The sequence below is a fragment of the Camelus dromedarius genome, chromosome 8, assembly GCF_036321535.1.
Source record: "Camelus dromedarius isolate mCamDro1 chromosome 8, mCamDro1.pat, whole genome shotgun sequence".
Lineage (NCBI taxonomy): Eukaryota > Metazoa > Chordata > Mammalia > Artiodactyla > Camelidae > Camelus > Camelus dromedarius.
In genome coordinates, this window is record NC_087443.1 from 72815348 (window position 1) to 72830160 (window position 14813).

General features: G+C 54.7%; 1 protein-coding gene across 2 annotated transcripts in view; it reads left to right on the forward strand.

Annotated features, from left to right (window-relative positions):
• The window catches only part of GRK5 (G protein-coupled receptor kinase 5), a 203971-nt gene that overhangs the window by 116587 nt on the left and 72571 nt on the right, over positions 1–14813 (forward strand). The window contains exon 2 of one of the 2 annotated variants that reach the window (XM_064488481.1): positions 8230–8342. The exons of the other annotated variant lie outside the window; for it this stretch is intronic. The gene's annotated coding sequence lies outside the window, so the exon portion shown is untranslated. The remainder of the gene's footprint in view (positions 1–8229; positions 8343–14813) is intronic. 2 annotated transcript variants of the gene reach the window in all.

Sequence of the window (14813 nt, forward strand, 5' to 3'; positions counted from 1 at the left end):
TAAAAGACAGTCCTTGAGAAATGCATCTCCTCAGCCCTGAAAACAATTGGTGCTATATAGTTTTCCTGCATTCTAAGATAACTCAAGATAGAAACTTTTAAATCTAGAGAACTGATAAAGTAAGGTACTAATATATTCTGGAGGCCTGAGAACCTTGATCTGGAAGAATTTCAAAACTGGGACATGCTCATCCTGTGTTACAGCGACACCTACTGAACAATGGGGACATCCCATCCCAGCTCTAAGAGTAAATGCTGTATTTATTTAGACTAAACCGGACACAGAAAAGAGCAAATTCTATCAGGCAAGGTATGACATGATAATAGTCTTAGACAAAACAGAAATTCTCAGGATGCAGAGGGCAACTCAGAAAGGGCATAATGACAATTCCTTTGCCTACATACTCTTTTCCTCCATTAGATGGACAATCAGCGGTCATCGGGGAGCCTAGAACAGAGACTAACCTCAGAATCACCTTGGAGCTTTTAAGAAATAGTTATAAGGCTTTACAGAATCAGGGTCTCTGGGCCCAGAATTTTTTGTTTCTTAGAAAAGTTCTCCAGGGAACATTGTCAAATTAGACAATATCTGGTCCAGAATGGCCCTGAGAAGGATGATTTCTGCCCTCCAGGAACCACATTAGGGCAGGAGGCAGAGCTTCGGATCCCGCCTACGCCGGTGCCCACCCCCAGCTCTTCCACTGGTTGCTGCCCTCTTCCTTCCACTGCTGTCAGTCCCCAGGTTTGAGGCTCTGAGCCCTGGATTTCAGACCATGTCCATGGCTCATGCCTTCTTGATTTCTGGGGCCCTGTCTGATTTCTGAGGTTTGGCTAGCTTGAGTCCTGTTTGCCTACCTTCCTTGTGCCCTGCAGATCAGCCCCTTATCCAGGCCTGGATTCCTGCTTCCAGCATTGCCTCTATCCAACCCCAGACAGCCTTTGGACTCTTTGAGCTCCTTCTTTCTTCTTTGACCCCAGGCTTATTTCCAGGACTATCAAGAGAGAAGAGCCAAGAATAGAGAAATTTATCAAACATAAAAAAACGAGCAACAAAGCATCCCATGAGGAACAGTGTGTGGGTGAGGCCAGCAGGGGAGGAAACATTCTTAATTACCAATGAGGTGTGAAGGGGGCCTGACAAAGCCCGGAGCCCTGGCGGAGCCAGTGATGTGAGATGCCTTGACCATTGTAAGGGATAGAAAGTGATCCATAGTGATTTTTCTTTCCTTTTAAATGACAGAGGGCGGCTGGGTAGGGAATAGTGATTTGACCATTGTGACAATAAATGCAGGTGGTGGTTGTTGATGGGCCAAAGATAAAGCAACAAATGGGAGACAGGGTGGGCTGTGGCCTTCTGCTTCCTGTGGGCAGATTCCCTGGAGCCCAGCCTGAGGGCATCTCAGCACAACAAAGAGGTGCCTTCCGGGGGACCTGCATTCAGTCTGCAGATCCATCCCTTGGGAGACAGAGGCTGCGGCGCCACGCGGAAGCCTGCCAGTTGGTGCTGGGGTCAGAGAGATGTTTGGAAAGACCATGGCTGCAAACGGGCAATGGTCCACTCTGGTGCACACCTTGACTGGCACCTCCTGATGCCTGCCCCTTAGGGGAGAGTGTCAGAGCATGGATTGATGTTGGCTTGGCTATGCTCCAGAGACCTGCGTCCCCATGTGCCAGAGAAATTTTGACCAATGTTCCTTCGACGATAGCAAGCCCAGTGTAGACTCAGCACCCCCTGCCGGCCGCCACCATCCACTGCTCTGCGTGCGTTTCTTTCCATATTCTCTCCCCACCTCCCACCTTGCTGCTGCCCCCAGGGCCCTGTGGTGACCCTTGCACTGCTTTGTGTAGCAGGCCCTCTCCGTGGTTAGTAACCATACCATCAGGAGGGTGATGGGTGGGTGGGGGGCATACTTCTTAACTCGGCCACCTTGGGACCACAGGGACTGGGTTTTGGACGAGGTGTTGAGGCAGCTCCCCCCCAACCCACCCCAAGCGGGGTGGGCATTGTCTGCTGAGCAGATTCCGGTCCTCTAGTCGTGGCTGCATCCATCACACCCTAAGGGGAGAGGCCTCAGCGTGGAAAGTATGTAAGCCTTGGACGATGCCACAGATGGCCTGGAATGGCTTGGCCTCTTCTTTCCAAGGCCCCAGCTGACTTCCCCATCGTGCAGAGGAGGAGGATGGAGCCAACTTGTCCCCGTTCCTGGAGCACCAGTGAGTGTCACTGGGCCAGGGGTGTGGTGAGGGCTAGAAGGCAGCATTCTGGGGTGGCTGCCCGGCGGCATGGCTGGCCCTGGCTCAGACACTGCGCCCACGTTAGCCTCTGGCTGTCACTCCCACAAGCAGCAGGATTCTTGTCCCCGCTGCTCAGCTGAAAAACATGAATGGTGCCTGGCCTGCAGCAGCTGCCCTGCTAACAGTAGCTGCTGTGATCACGTGATTTGTCTGGGGTCACGCAGGTGGTGAGGGGTGGGGCCAAGATTGAACTCATGTCCGTCTCCCGCCCCAGCCCAGGCCCTCCTCCCCTGTCGCCTGGCCATCTTCTCCTGTGAGGCAGGCAGGGCAGAGAGGCAGCACCCTGTTTTACAGACCAGGAAACTGAGGCCAAGTAACTCATCAGAGATCACTGAGCTTGGAATGGGCAGAACTAAGATTCGGACCTTGCTCTTTGGACAATACTCCCTGTATAAGTCTGCTCGGGCTGCCCTGACAAAATACCGCTGAGTGCTGTAACAAAGTAAGGCTGAGTGGCTTAAACGACAGAAGTGTATTTTTCCACAGTTCTGGAGGCTAGAAGTCCAAGGTCAGGGTACTGACGGGGTTCATTTCCGGCGAGGGCTCTCTTGCTGACTTGTAGACAGCTGCCTTCTCCCTGTGTCCTCACGTGGCCTTTCCTTTCTGCATAGAGAGAACGTGCAACCTCTGGTGTCTCTTCATATTCTTCTAAGGACACCAGTCCTTGGATGAAGGCCACACCCTTATGATTGCATTTAACCTTAATTATCTCCCTAAAGGCCCTATTTCCAATTAGGTCACACTGAAGGTTAGGGCTCCAGCATATGAATTCGGGGGTGGTGAGTGGGCACAATTCAATCTGTAACATACCCTTAGCCCCTTCCACTCTTTGGAAGCCCCCAGATCACACCAGGAAACGGCTACTAATGCACATCAAAGGAATCACTTGGGGTTGTTGTGCAGGAGCCCAGGGACAGGACTGGGGCAATCTAAGAAAGCTTCCTGGAGGAGGTGTATGTGTCCCTGGCGGTATATTTGTGTGCATGTACATTGGGCTTGGGTAGCTGGCCCATTTGGCAGTCTGGCTCAATTCAGGGCAACCCCACATGTAGTCCCCCTAGTGATTCAGATGAGCTGTGGCTCTTTTCCAGGAGCCACTTTCTCTCCATGAGTGTGGCAAGAGGGGACTGTCTTGTCCTTGCTTGGCCCGGCAAGGCAGCTGTAGCTTGATGTAGCCCATCAGGTAGCATTTCCAGGTCTTTCATGTGAAAGGGAATGGAATTCCAGGTGAGCAGAGATGGACAAAGGAGGGCAGAAGAGCTAAGAACCCAGGGCATCCTCCTTCAGCAGACAGTGACATCTGCAGAGGGCTGCGCATGTGGCAGCCAGCCCCGCTGTGCGGCCCCTGCTGCTAGAGTGTGATCTTTCTGTAAAGAGGAGCTGAGTTAGGACATCATCACATGCGGGAGCCCCTGCTATAAATTCTCTTGCCTTCCTCACCCAGTGTCTGTCCCCCCTTTTCTTAGACTCACACACCAGATGTGGCTGGTGAAGGGAATCCTCACTGCCAGGTTTAGAAACTTTAAATTTCTGCAGTGCCTGTGTTTCTGGAATGAGGGCGACATTCCCAGGGCAGAGGTTTGGGTTCATGCACCAACTCCTGTGTGGAGCCCGGAGCAGATACAGGTTCTGTGTGGGGTTGTAGTAGGTACCCAGCCAGGAGGCTGGAAAGTGTGCTGAGGGAGCCTGGGGAGTCTGAGGGAGGCTGAGAGAGACTGGGGAGGCTGGGGGAGGCTGAGGGAGGCTGAGAGAGACTGGGGAGGCTGGGGGAGGCTGAGGGAGGCTGAGAGAGACTGGGGAGGCTGGGGGAGGCTGAGGGAGGCTGAGGGAGACTGGGGAGGCTGAGGGAGGCTGAGAGAGACTGGGGAGGCTGGGGGAGGCTGAGGGAGACTGGGGAGGCTGAGGGAGACTGGGGAGGCTGGGGGAGGCTGAGGGAGGCTGAGAGAGACTGGGGAGGCTGAGGGAGACTGGGGAGGCTGAGGGAGACTGGGGAGGCTGGGGGAGGCTGAGGGAGGCTGAGAGAGACTGGGGAGGCTGAGGGAGGCTGAGGGAGGCTGAGAGAGACTGGGGAGGCTGAGGGAGGCTGAGAGAGACTGGGGAGGCTGGGGGAGTCTGAGGGAGGCTGAGAGAGACTGGGGAGGCTGGGGGAGGCTGAGGGAGGCTGGGGAGGCTGGGGGAGGCTGAGGGAGGCTGAGAGAGACTGGGGAGTCTGAGGGAGTCTGAGGGAGGCTGAGAGAGACTGGGGAGGCTGGGGGAGTCTGAGGGAGGCTGAGAGAGACTGGGGAGGCTGGGGGAGTCTGAGGGAGGCTGGGGAGTCTGAGGGAGGCTGAGAGAGACTGGGGAGGCTGAGGGAGGCTGAGAGAGACTGGGGAGGCTGGGGGAGGCTGAGGGAGACTGGGGAGGCTGAGGGAGACTGGGGAGGCTGGGGGAGGCTGAGGGAGGCTGAGAGAGACTGGGGAGGCTGAGGGAGGCTGAGAGAGACTGGGGAGGCTGGGGGAGGCTGAGGGAGACTGGGGAGGCTGAGGGAGACTGGGGAGGCTGGGGGAGGCTGAGGGAGGCTGAGAGAGACTGGGGAGGCTGAGGGAGGCTGAGAGAGACTGGGGAGGCTGAGGGAGGGTGAGAGAGACTGGGGAGGCTGGGGGAGTCTGAGGGAGGCTGAGAGAGACTGGGGAGGCTGGGGGAGGCTGAGGGAGGCTGGGGGAGACTGGGGAGGCTGGGGGAGGCTGAGGGAGGCTGAGAGAGACTGGGGAGGCTGAGGGAGGCTGAGAGAGACTGGGGAGGCTGAGGGAGGGTGAGAGAGACTGGGGAGGCTGGGGGAGTCTGAGGGAGGCTGAGAGAGACTGGGGAGGCTGGGGGAGGCTGAGGGAGGCTGGGGGAGACTGGGGAGGCTGGGGGAGGCTGAGGGAGGCTGAGAGAGACTGGGGAGGCTGAGGGAGGCTGAGAGAGACTGGGGAGGCTGAGGGAGGGTGAGAGAGACTGGGGAGGCTGGGGGAGTCTGAGGGAGGCTGAGAGAGACTGGGGAGGCTGGGGGAGGCTGAGGGAGGCTGGGGGAGACTGGGGAGGCTGGGGGAGGCTGAGGGAGGCTGAGAGAGACTGGGGAGGCTGAGGGAGGCTGAGAGAGACTGGGGAGGCTGGGGGAGTCTGAGGGAGGCTGAGAGAGACTGGGGAGGCTGGGGGAGGCTGAGGGAGGCTGGGGGAGACTGGGGAGGCTGGGGGAGGCTGAGAGAGACTGGGGAGGCTGGGGGAGGCTGAGGGAGGCTGGGGGAGACTGGGGAGGCTGGGGGAGGCTGAGGGAGGCTGAGAGACTGGGGAGGCTGAGGGAGGCTGAGAGAGACTGGGGAGGCTGGGGGAGTCTGAGGGAGGCTGAGAGAGACTGGGGAGGCTGGGGGAGACTGGGGAGGCTGGGGGAGGCTGAGGGAGACTGGGGAGGCTGGGGGAGGCTGGGGGAGACTGGGGAGGCTGGGGAGGCTGGAGGAGACTGAGGAGGCTGGGGGAGGCTGGGGGAGGCTGGGGGAGGCTGAGGGAGGCTGAGAGAGGCTGGGGGAGACTGGGGAGGCTGAGGGAGACTGGGGAGGCTGGGGGAGGCTGGGGGAGGCTGAGGGAGGCTGGGGGAGGCTGAGGGAGCCTGCTCTTTCAGGGGAACTTCCTGTTTCTGACATTTTCTCTGTAAAGACCACAGTGCCAGCCCTGCCTGAAGCCTGTCCGTGTTTGGTTGTCTTTGTTTTCTCTTATGTCTATCCCTCGGCTTAGCCCACCTGGGCCCCTTCTGGACTCGGAAGGTGTTCGTCAGTTGCTTCTCAGAGTTTAGGACACAGCCTGTCTGAGAGGGAAGACACCCCTCTCGCAGCTCCATGTTAAAGTGCTTGAAGCTCTTGCAACCCCTTTGATTAAGAGGAGATGGAGTGTGTGCTCCCCACCCCGCCCCAGCTCCCATCCTCTGTCCCCTTCCTCTGCACCTGGCCCAGGGCCCTTTGCTCTGGGTCACGCTCTCTTCCCAGGCCCTGTGGCTCCCTTCCTCCCTGAGGGAGGCCCTTGCGTGTTTCTGAGCCTGCAGCCCCGTTGCTTCTCTGGTGGGAAATGGTAGCTTCCTCTTGGGGGAGGAGCAAGTTGCTGTCGTCCCATCCTCAGGTTGCCAAGGGCAAGTCTCTCTGGGACAGCAGAGAGGCCTCCTGGGAAGCCTCCTTCCCAGTGCTTGCTGGGAGCACCAGGGGCTTTGGAACCAAAAAGACCTGGACTCAGACCCCAGTGTCTCCACTGCCACTGGAAACCTTGGCAAGTCCCTTAGGCTGTGGTTCTGTTCAGCAGCGGGGATAGAACCCTCCATCCCACAGGGCATGGGGGTGGAGGCTTAAATCACGGGGCTCCTTGGAGGTGCTGAATTACAGGTGTGCGCGTGTTCCGGTGCCCGGACAGGTAAGCGTGCACAGATGTCCACACGTTTATTACTCTGGCTTTGGCTGCTCTCTCACTGCCTGGGTGGGGAGGCCTCATCTTCGTTGTCATGATTAAAACCATCCCCCTATTCAGCAAGCCCCAGCCCCCCTTCATTCACCATTCATTCATTCGTTCATTCTCCCATTTCTGAGACCTGCCCTGTCCCAGGCCTAGCTCTGGGCACCGGTGAACACGGCCAGGAGTAAGACAGACCAGGACTGGCACTCTGCTTCCAGGCTGAAGGTGGGGAAGGACATAAGCCAAGCAATCACCGAAGTAGATTTTAAAGGTCACCTGTGTTGAGTGCCTCGGAGGAGAGGTGATAGGTGTCCGTACCAGTGGCCCAGCACTGGGTGAGGCCCGAGGGGATTCAGAATTGAAAGGCAGCCCTTGCCTTTAAGAAGTGTGAGCACCAGCTGCAGGCTGTCCTTACTCTGGGCTCTGTGACCACCAGAGGCAATGATACTGCAAGGTGGAAGTCAATATTTAAAAAAAGAAACATCAGTTCTTAGGAAGACCTTAGTAGCCCTGTATACAATCTTGTGTTTAACCACTTACCCAGAGCCCGGGGTCAGAGACCAGCTGGATGTCTGCGCCCCTTGAGTGCATGCACATCGCCCACCTTCCCAGCCCTTGTGAGGCAGTGCCATCCCAGGTGCTGGCGTGGCCACCTGGGGATTGCTCCTTGCCCATACCCTTCAGGAACCCCAAAGACACTCGAGTCTGGTGTGGCCAGGATGAGGCAGTTTGCACAACTCCTGCATCTTGGGAAAACAAATGTGGTTCTCAGTGTGCTGCCTTGAGTTCCTGGAACCAGAGTGTTTATTTTATGTAATATACAGCAAAAACAGTTCTATTGACTTCAGATACTTCCAGCTTCCAAACTGTAACCTATAAAAAGACTGGGTTTTTTATCCAGTGGATAAAATGTGGATTACCCGGGGTATCTCAGGAAAGGAAAGCTAAATTGTGTTTGACAGGGAGGGAAAATGTTCTCCATTTCAGGTCACCAGTTTTAGAACTGAACACATGCTTTTTTAAGATTTAGGTATCTTCATTCTACCAGGGAGACATTCCTGTATTTGCTTACATCCAAGGGCTGCTGGAGGACCATGGGACCCTTGAAGCCTTCTTACAGCACCGTAGGCCTTGCCAAGGGAGGTCAGGTGGTTACGCTGTGTTTGAAGCAACACCTCGGCCTCCCTCTCCATGGCAAAGGAGCATCTGAAACTCTGCCTGATTTAGTAGATGAGGTTCAGGTGGGTGAATATCAATTCCACAAGTGACCCCTCATGGTTGTGTGTGCTCACGCTCTCCCCTGCTTGGGTAGTGAAATGGATGGGTTTGAGGAATTGGGCAGAAATATCCAGTGGCTGCTCCTCATAATGATGGGTAGATAGTACTTGCTGAGGGTCTACCACATGCCAGGCCCTGCTCCGATAAGCACCTCGATGGATCTGTACCGATGAGGCAGGTCATATTATTATTGTCTCTGTTTTAGGTCCAAGAAAGTGAATTTCAGAAGAGCTCATACAGCTAATATGTAGTTGGATTAAGCAGAGTGTGAGTTCAGCTGCTGTAACAAAAACTCGGACCAACACTGGTTTAAGCAAGGTAGAAGCTTATTGTTCTCTCATGGAACAGTGCTGTGGAAGTTCTGTCTATGTGGCCATTTAGTTCCCAGTCTCCTCTGTCCTTAGGATATTGCCTTCAACTACATGGTCCAAGATGGTGCCCCACGTGCCTGCATTCTAGTCTCTGGGAAAGGGGATGGGGAAGGAAGTGGAACATGCCCTTCCCCTTCAGGGCATAACTCAGATCAATTGAACCCATTATTTCTGCTCACATTCTATTGGCTAAAACTTGGTCACATAGCTACACCTAGCTGCAAAGGTGGTTGGGAGCTAGTCTTTCTTTTGGGTGGCCATGTGCCCAGCTCAAAGTGGGAGATCAGGAAACATGATGAATAAACACTGAGTGACTGGGATGAGTCTAGATGGTGTACGAAGTTCACGCCCCCTACCCGTCCACCACGTCTCATCTCTGAGGAGTTCTAGGTCAGTTCCAAGGAAAAACGCTCAGACCTGGACTGTAAGCTCCTTGGGTGCTTACGGTGGTGGGTGTTTCTGCTGATCACTTGGTCCTCTGGGTCAGCACAGCACAGGGCAATAAGCAGATGCTCAGTAAATCAATCTTAAAGGGGAGGCAGTAGTGGGAAGGGATAGCTCTACTGGTAGAGGTCCTGGGTTCAATCCCTGGTACCTCCTCTAAAAATAAATAAATGAATAGACCTAATTACCTCCCACCACAAAAAAAAATTAATTAATTTAAAAAAATTAAAGGGAGGGCAGTAGAGAAGCACTTAACCTACCGGATCCAATCCTAGCCAAGTATGTTGAGCAGATCTGGATGTGATAAATTATAAGAGGGCTGGAAATGTGACCAACTGCCAGAAAGCTGCCAGGTCTAGAAAGATTCCCCTGCAGGGTGGAGCCCCCAGCTGCTTTGGTTGGAATCAGAGGTTCAGGGTATCCTGTTGGCTTCCCTGGCTTAGCCCCAACTCTGAAGACATCTATGAGTCGTGTTTCCAGAATGGAAATTCGATTCCATGCCCCCTCTGGGAGGAACTGGCTGCTCTGAGCGTCTTCTTTCCTGGTAGCGGTCTCTTGGGGTGTGCCGTGGCCATTCCCAGTTCAGTTCCAGCTCCACGTAGATTCGGGTTTGTCTGCTGCTGGCCCTGATCTGCGAGGAAGGGTCTCAGCCTCCCACCCCGTGCTCCAGCCGCCTAGTTGAACTGGCCCTGACTCATCTAGAACCACGTGCAGTCACAGGCTGCCCTTTCAGAACCATACCCCGTTAAGAAGTCCTCGGAGGGCTTTCCGAGGCAACATGCTGACTGTGAGGAGCGGGGAGTTCGCTGGTCCCTGTTAATCGTTGCATTTTCTGAGCGGAGCTTCTTCCTGGGCAGGTGCTCAGGAGGGAAAATAAGTAAGCATCGGAGGTTCCAGTGTGGAATTTTTTAATCATCTGAACATTGTTCTTGGCAAGGAATAACTGAAAACAAACAGCCATTATGGGTTACGTTTTTAGACCAGTTAGAAACAGAGGTTTCACCATCGTGGTATTCTTTGATCATCCATCCGAGTCGCTTTTTGGTCTTTTTCCCAGTTATCTATCTTGTGCTGAGCAACTGAGGAGGATACCTGTTAGGCTCGGCATCAGTTAATTACCTGTCAAAATGTCTGTTTTGAGCCTGGCTGTCAGAGGGAAGGGAAAGACTGTTCACAGAGAGCAGCGCTCCAGGCTGAGACAGAGCTTACGAGGTCTAGACAGTTATGAGATATGTGAGACTCTTAAAAAAGAAAGAAGGGAAGAAAGAAAAACATGTGTTTTGGGTTCTGTGCGCTTCTATTCTGTATTTGTGTAGCTGAAAAAGCTTTAGTTTAAAGTAAGTGGTATTTGGCAAGAAGTGGTGCTGCATGCTGACAAATTGATTGTGCTCGTCCACTCCGATAAAAATGAAAATGCATGAGGCATTTTGCTTTTCTCCTCTCTTGATGATTAAAAGCATCTACTTGGCTCCATGCAGAGACAGCCCTTGAAGATTTATATGAGACACCTGTATGACATCGATCACTGGCCTCCAGGCTGACAGAAGCCGCTACACTACACGGTGTTCAAAATGCCAGGTCCTGCGAGGAAAGTGTGAAAGGCTTGGCTGGGAGTCTCTGTGCCAGACCTCAACGGGACCCTAGGGTGAGGGTCTTTGAATTTTAATAAAGGCCTTCCCCTCCCTGTTCACACTGAGCCAGGGCTTTAGAGCAGCTGAGTGGCTAAGGAAGCCCTGCCGTGATGAATAAGACCAGACCCTCCCCTACCTGGGCCTCAGTTTCCCCATATGAGAGATGAGGGCATCACCCTGGCTTTCCTTCTGGTTTTCTGCGGGATCTGCCTCCCTGCTATTTCCAACAGGCCCTTCTGTTCTGACGTGATTGCTCGTGAAGAATGAGGGTGTCAGTGTTAGGAAGGGGCTCCTCCCTGTGTGGCAGATCCATGTGTTAACCTGACCCAGCACAAGGAGAAATTAGAATATAACCAACAGCTAGCAGATTGATGAGACAGGTCATCCATCCCCTCGTTCATGCATTTGCTCATCAAGTAGGACTGTGCGCCAGGCTCTGTGCAGGGTGCTGGGGCGTGCAGGGGGCAAGGCAGCTGGGCCCTGCCTGCTCCAGGATGGGCCCAGCCCTGTTTGGACTCCCGTCCTGTTGGCTTAAGGACTTGTCTCCGTGTAGGTCCAAGCATAGGAATGTACTGTGAAGTTCAATTCCAACAGCCTATGAAAAGCCAAGCATTTACTTCTGGACACCCAGGACTTTTAAGATTTCTGCCTTCAAGGAGCAAGGGATTTGTTTTGACAAAGGAAGTGTAAACAGGATCCTGGTGAATAATATTTCTCATGGCTGCTCCTGCTTTAATCACTTGTATATTTATCAGTGATCTCATAAGTGTCCAGACTGTCCCAGGCTCTGCCGGGGACACACGGAATTTACAGCTCGGCTGGGGATGGAGGAGGGGAGGATGTGAAGGCCGACTCTGAGGGCAGCAGCGGAGGGAATGAGAGCACATGTGTTACTGGGTCACAGGTGTGGTGCAGGCTGAGGGGCTGAAGGTGCTCTGGGGAGGGGGTTCTCCGCAGCACTCTGTGCTGGCCTGGCCCGAGGAGTGTGGCCACCCAGCTGATGTCCAGCTCCTGAGCTGCCACGGCTTTCCCAGGCCTTAGTTTCTAGAGGCTGGAGCTCCAGACTCGGTATGCAGAGCAGCCCTGGGCCCCTCCATGGAAAGGGACCAATAGGTCATGGGTACGCCGGGTTACCAGGGTGCCCCGCTCCCCTGTGGGCCCTGGAGCCTGCTGAATGGTGCCACTGGTGGGACTCCATCCACCCCTCAGGGTTCCAGGTCCTTGCCTGCTGTGGATCCCAAGAAGCTAAACGATGCAAATGGTTGTTCTGTTTTCAGGAAGGGCTGAGTTCCAATCCCATGTCTACCTCTTGCTAGCTCTGGGCCCTTGTGCTAATGCCTTCTCAATGCCTCATTTTTTTGGCACCTGAAAAAGAGGCTGATCATAGCACCTCTTTGGTAGGGCTGTTAGGATCACAAGAGACAAGCAAGTGCAGTGCCCTGCGTGGGGCCTGGTATACAGCAGGTGCCCCCTTCGTGTCAGCTGCTGTCATTCAGTTATTATTATGGCACATCAGGTGGCAAAGTGGGAAGGTCACTGGCCCCAAAGTCATCTCTTTCTGAAAACTAGCTTTGCTGAGCTCTGAAGATTCATGTCTAAAATCCCACCACCCCTAGGCTGTAACTCAGCTCAGCGAAGTCTGAATGGAGACTCCACCTTTCTCCGTTAGTTTCTGCGGAAGCAACATGCCTCTCCCATTTCTCATCTGAAACGTGGGCACTGGGGGAACCCTGTGTGCCTGTGACTATGACATCTCTTCCCAAGTGTAGCCCCCTTGGGTGTGGGGCTGAGCTAAGCAAATGTGGCTTGAAGGTAGGAGTTGAATCACATTAAATTACAAAGACCTAGAGCCTGTGCCAGTGGGCCAAGCCCTGTTCCTCAGGGAGGCAGAGTTGCAGTGTGCCACGTGGCCCATTTTGTAGGAGCCGTGATGGGGCAGCTGGGGGAACTTGATGTTTATCAGAGAGGACTCCAGGAGCACAGAATTTGCCCTCGCTATCCCAAGGATAGGGATTAAGGGGCAGGTATTACAGAAAGACAGGCTTGGTCTCCAAATAAGAATGCCTTTTCACACAGTGTTGGTTGGTAAAGACTACTGGACACTTTGTAGGTGAAGTGCTTCGTGTCCCCAGGTTGGCTAAGCCCCTGATGGGGATCATGTCAAGAGGATGGGAGAGTGGTGGTGGGGTCTTTGGACCCTGAGACATCAGGACTTTGGGGACACCATCAATTGCCTCCGCCTTCCCAAGCATGCACTTCTCAAACTGCTTTCGGCCAGCACAGCTGTGAGCCTCGCTAGGCCCTGGCCGCCAGCCCAGGGAGAAGCGGGGCCGCGTCTGCATGGAGGCTGCTGTTTGCCTTGGCCCCTGCTGGCTCAGCCACTTCCTGGCCCTGCCCTCCTGTGGCTTTTGCTTCATTAGCTCATAGCTCCAGGTGAAGCCAGCCCTCAGGGCCCTGGACGGCAAGGTGGGCCAGGCCTCCGAGGCTTTAGAGCCTCCCTGCTCTTCTCCCCAGTAGGCCAGGGCAGCCCGCAGTCAGGGTGCGTCAGGCACTGTCGCCAAGGTTAAACCGGAAAAGCACTCGAGAAAAGACTGGGGCATGGAGAGGCGGCGTCATGATCCCGGCAGCAAACCAGCAGGGCTGCGACGGCAGCCGGGTCCCGGCCTCCAGGAAATGCTGTCCTTAAGTTCATGCTCATTCTGGCCCCAGTGCAGGTGCGGGAGGGGAGGCAGCTGGGTGGGTTTAAAAAAACCTCACCGGATCGTGAACTCCACTTGGGGATCTGATGCTGGAGAAAGGCTGTGCTCTCTGCTGTCTCCATCCCCACCAGGCTCCTGCCTACGGACTTACCAAACTGGGAGGCAAGGACATTGACGCTCCCCTAATTCATTAGCTTCATTTTGTAAAAGGGAAAACCAAGGTCCTGAGAGGAGGATGACAGGTCTGAGGTCACACGGGAGTCGGAGGAGAAGCAGGGGGCCAAGTCCAGCCCCCTCGCCCCAGCTCAGGGGCCCTGGCTGAGCAATCCAGACGGCGGTTAAGTCAGGCAGGGCCCGCGTTCAGGCCCGCCTTGCTTCTGGGGTCTCTGGGCCCACCACAGCAGCAGCTCTGAGTGCAGCAGACAGCCTTGCCTCAGCCCAGGCACCCAGAGCCTCACGGGTTCTTTTGTTAACCTCAGATGGAAGCCTTGCTGGGAACAACTCTTTCTTATCCAGTTGTTTCAGGCAGAGGCAACTTCATTTCTGACAGATTAGCCACCGAAGGGGGATGGTGTCGAGGGAGTGTGGGCCTGAGATTTCTACTCCCCAGCGGGGAAGCTTATGGCTTCCACTTCACATTGGTTTGTTCATTTGTTTTGTTTTCTGTTCGTTTTGCATATACACCTGCTCTCTTGCTCCGGCCAGGCACCACTCCAGGTCCTGGGGATAACATGGGTGAACTAGACCTTGGAATCTCATGGGGAGCTTTAAAAACCTACTGATGCCATCCCAGGGACTTGATACGGTTGGCCTGGGTGTGGCCTGTGTATTTTAGCTTCTAAAGTTGCCTGTATCTATATGGAAACTTCTTTTCTAGGAAAGAGAAAAGCTCGTAGAAAGGATGTGGCTCTGAGAGGCTGGGGGTGAGAGAGTACGAGTGAGGGAAGGCCCCAGGTCAGCAGGAAGGGAGCAGCATTCAGTGTCACTGGGCTGTCCCAGGTGCCAGCACCACAGCGGGCCTGGTCGCAGCTCCCAGAAGTTTCCGCTGCAGGCCCGGCAGGTGAAACACTGGGTTCTTAGTGACTGCATGTTACCCGGGCCCTGCACCCCAAGGGGGACATGTCTGGTGGTCAGAGCTCTTTTGCTTACCAGGGCCTTCCTAATCTCAGTGATTTTGTAGGTGCAAGTTTAAAATAGTTGTTTCCCCCTCATTTGCGAAAATACTGAAAATCTAGAGGAAGTAGACCCAGCCACAGCTCACATACATCAGTTGTCTCCTTTTTGCCGGACATCTTCAAGAGCCTCCACTGCTGATGAGGCAGGTGTCTTTCCTGCTGGCGCCTCGTGGTTGTCACGCTCTCTCTGTGTTAGCACGGAAGGCCGGCATGTCATCAGAGTGACCGGCTTTCAGCACAGGAGAGGGTGCTGGTGGTTAGAGCCCGGTGGTTCGGACCTCTCATTTAGAGATGACCAGTAAAAGAGCCAGGCCTGGAACCCAGGGCCCAGTTCTGTCCCCAGCACTCCAACATGCCAGGCCAGCCACTGAGGCACAGTGTCCGTGTCTCCCTGGCCGTTCCCCGGGCCCACCCCTGCATTTACCCACTCAATCCTCATGCCATTCTCCCTGCAAGGGAGTATCAAAAT